Source organism: Copadichromis virginalis, linkage group LG11 (genome assembly GCF_057382275.1).
Source record: "Copadichromis virginalis isolate Kocher_CV1m ecotype Utaka linkage group LG11, C_Virginalis_male_GT1.1, whole genome shotgun sequence".
Taxonomy (NCBI): domain Eukaryota; kingdom Metazoa; phylum Chordata; class Actinopteri; order Cichliformes; family Cichlidae; genus Copadichromis; species Copadichromis virginalis.
This window is the reverse complement of record NC_140628.1, coordinates 31819611-31825775: the sequence shown is the minus strand read 5'-3', so window position 1 is coordinate 31825775 and position 6165 is coordinate 31819611. Positions and strand designations below refer to the sequence as shown.

Here is a 6165-nt window from a genome sequence, read left to right as displayed (position 1 = left end):
TTCACAGAATCATGATGTCATCCCCGAACTCCTTCTGCGCTGTCGATGAAGCTTGGCACGCTCCCCTCATCCCACGAGTTTTCATGTTCCAACGCTGCTGAAGGTTTAAGGTAGAGCACGTCGTACACCTTAGTTGTCTTCCTCAGCGTCAATATTGAATCTTTCATTGTATTTAAAATCTCCTGGAAACTCAGTAGCACAGCTCTCTGTGTGATGTCTGCTGTGCTGAAGATGATCTCTGATCCTCCTGAAGCCTCTCTCCTGGCCTCAGCTCCCATCTTGTGGACGATCCTCTCCTCTATTTTGCAGGCAGTTTCATGGTCCTTGCTGTGGCTCCAAGGTCTGATCTCATGATGGGCCCCAACCAGCTTGACCTTTGACCTCAACCACTGCCTGGCTGTCAGCTATGCCTGGAATGGTTCACGCTTCTCACTGGGCCTCTGAAGATTTCTCAGGAGATTACTGCTGCACCTGTATTTCCTTGCTAAGAAGAAAAACTTCTATTTGGAGAGCATGTCAACAATCATCAAACCACATTCTTTAGTTCAGTGAACTTCACTTATAGGCCATCAAAGCCTCATCTGAACATGGATGCACCACTTGCATAGGTTTAATATTTGTAAATAAAACGGCTAATCACACAAATCACTGCAACAATAATAGTAAACATTGTTTAATGTTACTCCTTGCACTCCACCTCTTGACGCATGGACATTCCCATGCGTCAACTCACCAAACCTGGATCCCTGTCTTAAAGAAAAAGATTAGCTAGATCATGTCCCAGGCAACATCAGGGCATCTCCTCTGGAGTAGCTCCGTAACCCTGCAATAAAAGATGTTAGCGTGTGTTGCATATTAAGTTTGCTTAACACCTGGCTCTCCCAGGAGCCTGCATACACACCATCACGGCCTGGAAAGCAAAATCTGGAAGTGAAATCAAACTCCATACCTGTAAACAATTGTATCATAAGGACAAGAAGCATTCAACATCAGCAAGACAAGTGTCATGTGCAGGTTTTCTCAAATCAGTAAACTACAATTATTACCATAATTTGCCTCAGACATGGATCATCCCATGTACTCAGGCAACATTAATGTAATCGGTGACTGCTCTTAAGCAAAGTCACTCCACTTATATATTACTATGGGCTCAAAAGTGGCCAGCTAATGAGCCCATATCAAACTATCCCAGAAACACTGTATCTCTTATTTGTTTTACTCATGTCACTTGTCCGTTTCAGCTGAATCTTCCACAGCATTCTCAAAGGAACTAACATTAGCAATACACATTGACTGTAGTCAGACAGAGGTCAGACACAGGTCAACAGGTTCCAGAGGTGCCATAAAAACACCATAAAGTCAACCCTAGCTGTGGAAAGAAGTAACACCAGTTCTCAACACAGGAAATTTCACACAGGTTATTCACATTATCAAAGTAACCTTCACATTTTCCCATCAACACAATGCAACAGCATCACCACTCATAACCTGTAAACACAGTTTTCCTCACACATAAACCCAGAAATCCTGTAGTAGGAAAAAACATCAACCAGTTGTCCTGGTATAAATCGCATCATCAATTCACATGAAGAACTGGCATGCTGTAAGAAAAGAAAATGCAAATATTAGCGCTTGCGCAGGCGTATGCATACTTTGTCACAGATATCTCTGTGAGCACACAAGCTAGTGAATGACGCACACATAGTAAATTCACAGACACAGAAAATGGCATTTAAAAGGTTAAATCATCATGCAACCCCGAGTGTTGCTGTCATCTTTCTGCTCCTGTAAAGGGAAGCACACACAGACTCATCTGCACCCCTGCCAGGCGGGGGTCAACTTCACACAGTCGTGTTACATCAGTAAAGTCTTGTCAGCTTTTGTCAGCTTTTACCAGTCAGTCAGTTTGTTTTCCTTTCACTCACTCATTCATGCATTCATTCTTTCTTTCTTTGCTGATAGTGGAACCTATCGTCGCATTTAGTTTCCACTCTCAGCAAAATGACGTCATTTCAAAAAGAAAAAGAAGAACTTTAGTTTGGATTACATCGCTGAAACCTTTTGGACTGGGACTGTCATTTAATAATTGTCCCAAATAAGTGGCTTTCTCCAGAGTCCATTTAAATGTGGAGAACTCACTTGGCACAATTTTCTCGACGACGTGTAGCGCTTTTAATTCCCGACATGCAGATCTGCTTAAAGAACAGAGATTATCAAACAAAACTTTCAGTGCACTGTGAAAGTATCAAAATAAAAAGGCCTTGTTAAGTCATGACACAAACTCCTCATCATCTTCACAACCGGAGAAGAATCATCAGCTAGATTCACTCCAAACCAACCATCAACTGCACAACACACAACATAACCCTAATGTCATATTAGCTATGAGTTTAATCACCCGGTCTGTGCTCTTCACTCATTTAAGCCACAGATCTATTTTATTCAATTTTTCCTTTTTCCCTTCATCATAAAACATGTGACATGTTGCCATGCACTTCACAAAAGACGTTTGTTCTGATGTATTCAGAGTTGTGTATCTAAATACAGGATTCACTCGCACATCAAACAGGAAACTCAGTGTTTTAGAGTCTCCACTCAACACACAACAACTCCAACACATCTCATTCACTCGTACTAGAATTCAGTCACCTTTCATTAATCTAAAACCGATCAACTAATTTGCATATCAGCTATTAACCCACTAAGTTGACAGGACGACAGAAAAGCATGTTCAAAATAGTATCACAAAAGACAATTTCCCTCATACAGTAAATTACTTATGCTGCCTCAATCAAGCAGGAAGCTTCTCCCAATTTACCATTTTAACACTAAATTTATTGTCTGATCACTGATTTATCAAACCAGGATTTTTTTTTTTTTTTTTTCCACAAAAGTTAAATTGTTGTCCTGCAACTTGTAGAGTCAATTTTTTTTCTTTAGGATAAATTCAGCATTTGATAACAAGTGTCTGCTAAATTGACACTATTGTAACACTGATGAAAGATAACAAGCTAATTTTCATTACATGTGTTTGTGTTATTAGGCAGGTCTAATGCATGTCTGTGGAGCTGCATATCCAGCAGAGCATGTTCTTAAAGCTGCCTTTCCTACACATTTCTCTGCTATTATTTAATCATTTCTTAACTAATGTGCTATGAGTCTTCATGAGTCATTTTGTGTTTGGAATTGTTAGTAGGGTTAATGCATGTTCTGCTTGTGTGTGTGTGATTTTGTATATGTTTCTATTTTCGCAATGTTTCAGACTCCGTCTCAATTTTCCAACTTAAGCAGTCAGTTTTCTTTTCCCCAGGTTTGCTAACCCAAATTTTGATTTCCCACATTAAATAATTCCTATGTGTTCTCACCTAGTCTTCTCACTCTGTTGTCCTCTCACTCTTTTGTCCTCTCCCTCTTCAACAGTCCCGGCAGTTCTCCTTCAGCTTTGTCCTGTCTAGTAGCTGAAGTGCTGCTGCTGCCTTCTTGGGCGACTTCTTAGCAGCTGCTGCCGGTTTCTTGGCTTTGGCCGCGGCGGGCTTCTTGGCTTTGCTCTCAGTAGCCTTGTTCATCTTGAAGGATCCGGAGGTCCTGGTGCCCTTGGTCTGCACCAGAGTGCCCTTCGCCACCAGGCTCTTGATGGCGGTCTTGACACGGGCCTTGTTCTTGTCCACATCGTAGCCTCCGGCAGCCAGAGCCTTCTTGAGGGCGGCCACAGACAGGCCGTTGCGCTCCTTGGAAGCGGCCACGGCTTTCACAATCAGCTCGCCCACGCTGAGGCCGACCTTCTTGGGCTTGGAAGTCATCGTCTTCTTCTTCTTGGCCTGAACCTCGGCGCGGGGCGTGTTTATGATGGAGCCTTTCCCACCACAGCGCTGGCACGTTGAACGCATCATGAAGGGTCCATTTCTTTCATGTCGCTAGCCGCATGTGGCTTGCCCGAGTCACTCAGTCCTTTTTGAGCATTTCAACATGCTGCCGCCGCAGACCCTGGCCTCAGATCCAGCAAGTTTAGCGCGCTGATCTCCAAAAAAGTCCCGAAGGCCAGAAAGACGTCAAATAAGTGTCTCGTGCTGAGAACTCAAACAAAAACTCCTCTTCACGCTGCCATCTTGCTCGCCCCTCCGTGAAATTCAACCAATCAGACAGGAAGATGGGTTTGCTTTCTTCTTCTGCTGCTGTTTATCCACATTGCTGCTGCTTTGCTGGGACTTTTTGTGCTCAGGACTTGCTGCTGTCTCTTTATCATGTTATTGCTTTGGAGCTGCATTCCTTATCTTCAGGGAGGAGTGAGCTCGCTTGTGAGGTTGAGAAACACATGGCACTGTAAATAAGTCAGCCAGAAACTTGGCCTGCATGTTTCCAATGATGTTAAACTATAACTTTCTTCCGACTGTTGCATGTGGAAAATTGATACAGGTCTGCTTTTCACCTGAAAGTGACAAACTAAAACATGTTCATTATTATCATCACTGCTTAATCAACACACATCTCTCTCTCTCTGTCTGTGTTTGTGTGAACAATCCTTTCTTAAAAGCAGAAAATGACATTGTAGTTGTTTTTCGGCTGATCAACACAAAACCTTTTTCCTATGATTATTTCTCTTCGTCTACAATGTAGTAATTTGTCTCTTTTTCACTCTTTTTTTTTTTTCTTCACAATAGCTGGTGGTCTGCAAAATCACCGCTCTCACTCACAATCAGAGGCAATCACTTTTGCACAGTGCACAAAAACACTGTGATGTCAGACACATTCACACTCACTTTTTCATCTGCATAAATAAACCATATGGCTGGAGATATGTGCCATGGTGATCCATAAGCATGATCACCAGTTTATTTAATTATTTTTAATCCAACAAAACAAATAAACAAAAACATGATGCTGATGCTACACACACACACGAGTCAAGGTGCAGAAAAACTGCTCATGGAAACGCTGCACACTCTCTGTTTCCCTCTCTTTGAGTAGTTCTCAGACAGCTCTTGATCTGATAATGTGTAGCTTGCTCATCAGCTCAAAAAACAAAAACAAAACTGCAACGCGACATCACACAGTAGTTGCATGCTCTGCCCACAGTGGCAAAGTCTTACACTTACATATTCAACACAGCTTCTCCATCATGTATTTTTAGATGTTTCATACAGGGTTGAGCATATTAGTTGTTTTCACAGATGTGCTCTATATCTCAACAATGGCTCATAATAAGACGACAGTCTTCCACACAGGTCAAGTGCCTCTATGCACTTCATTAGTTTAAATATTTATCTATATCACTTCACCTCACATGTCATTGTACTGAATTTAAGCAACCACAAGCTTAATGTAGATTACTTTTAACAACTATCCACCTCAATTAAATCTATGGTCTGGCACACAGGCTGCTGTCGATCAGGGCAAGCTAAAGAATAAACATTGTGTCAGCAAGGGGTGGGGGGAAAGCCATTCACCAGAGCATATCTTAAGTGCTGCTGATGTGGGCTGGCCTTCTCCACAGCTCTCCAAGGCTGGTGTGTTTTCTGAAAACTTCTAACATTTGAATCTCTTCCATTTATAAGCCTGCGATTAACCGCACGGCTCAGGTCCGCGTGACCTCGCTCGCGTGAACCCGCGCAGCTGTGGAGCCGTCGCGCTCTCTCTTTTTTACATAAATACTTTGTGCTGCCAGGAGCAAAGTCCAGCACAAACGTCTGTCTCCCTCCGACTCACTCTTGGTTGCTTAGAAACCCATGATAACAACAACAGTTGGTGTCACAGACCACGTGTTCTGGGGCCCGTTCTTCGTACGTCGCTTACTACATCCAAGATCAAATGACACATCCAAGATCAAATCATCGCGCTAACCGTGAGCTCGCTAATCCGGTTCCCCGAACACACCTGCTGTTGACGATTAGTACAGCTGGATGAAGTAATGTGAGATCACTGGGTGTCGTAAAAGGGGCTACGCATCGATAGTAGAAACATTGATCGGCAACCCTCTGATTGGTCGGCGAAAATGTCGAAGGAGCGCGCTCGGTATTTTTCGGCAGCAGAGCAAGAACTCTTGATTGAGGGATTTCAGGAGTTTCAGAGTTTAATCAGAACGCAAGGGAACACTGCAAAGGCTGCAAAAGCAAGGAGAGAGGGCTGGCAGAAAGTTGCTGACAAATTAAACTCGTAAGTAATTTAATA

At 42.9% G+C, this 6165-nt stretch overlaps 1 pseudogene; it reads right to left on the bottom strand.

Moving 5' to 3' along the window:
- Window positions 1-2573: 2573 nt before the first annotated feature.
- LOC146699084 (histone H1 pseudogene) lies at window positions 2574-5582 on the bottom strand (annotated as a pseudogene).
- Window positions 5583-6165: the final 583 nt, after the last annotated feature.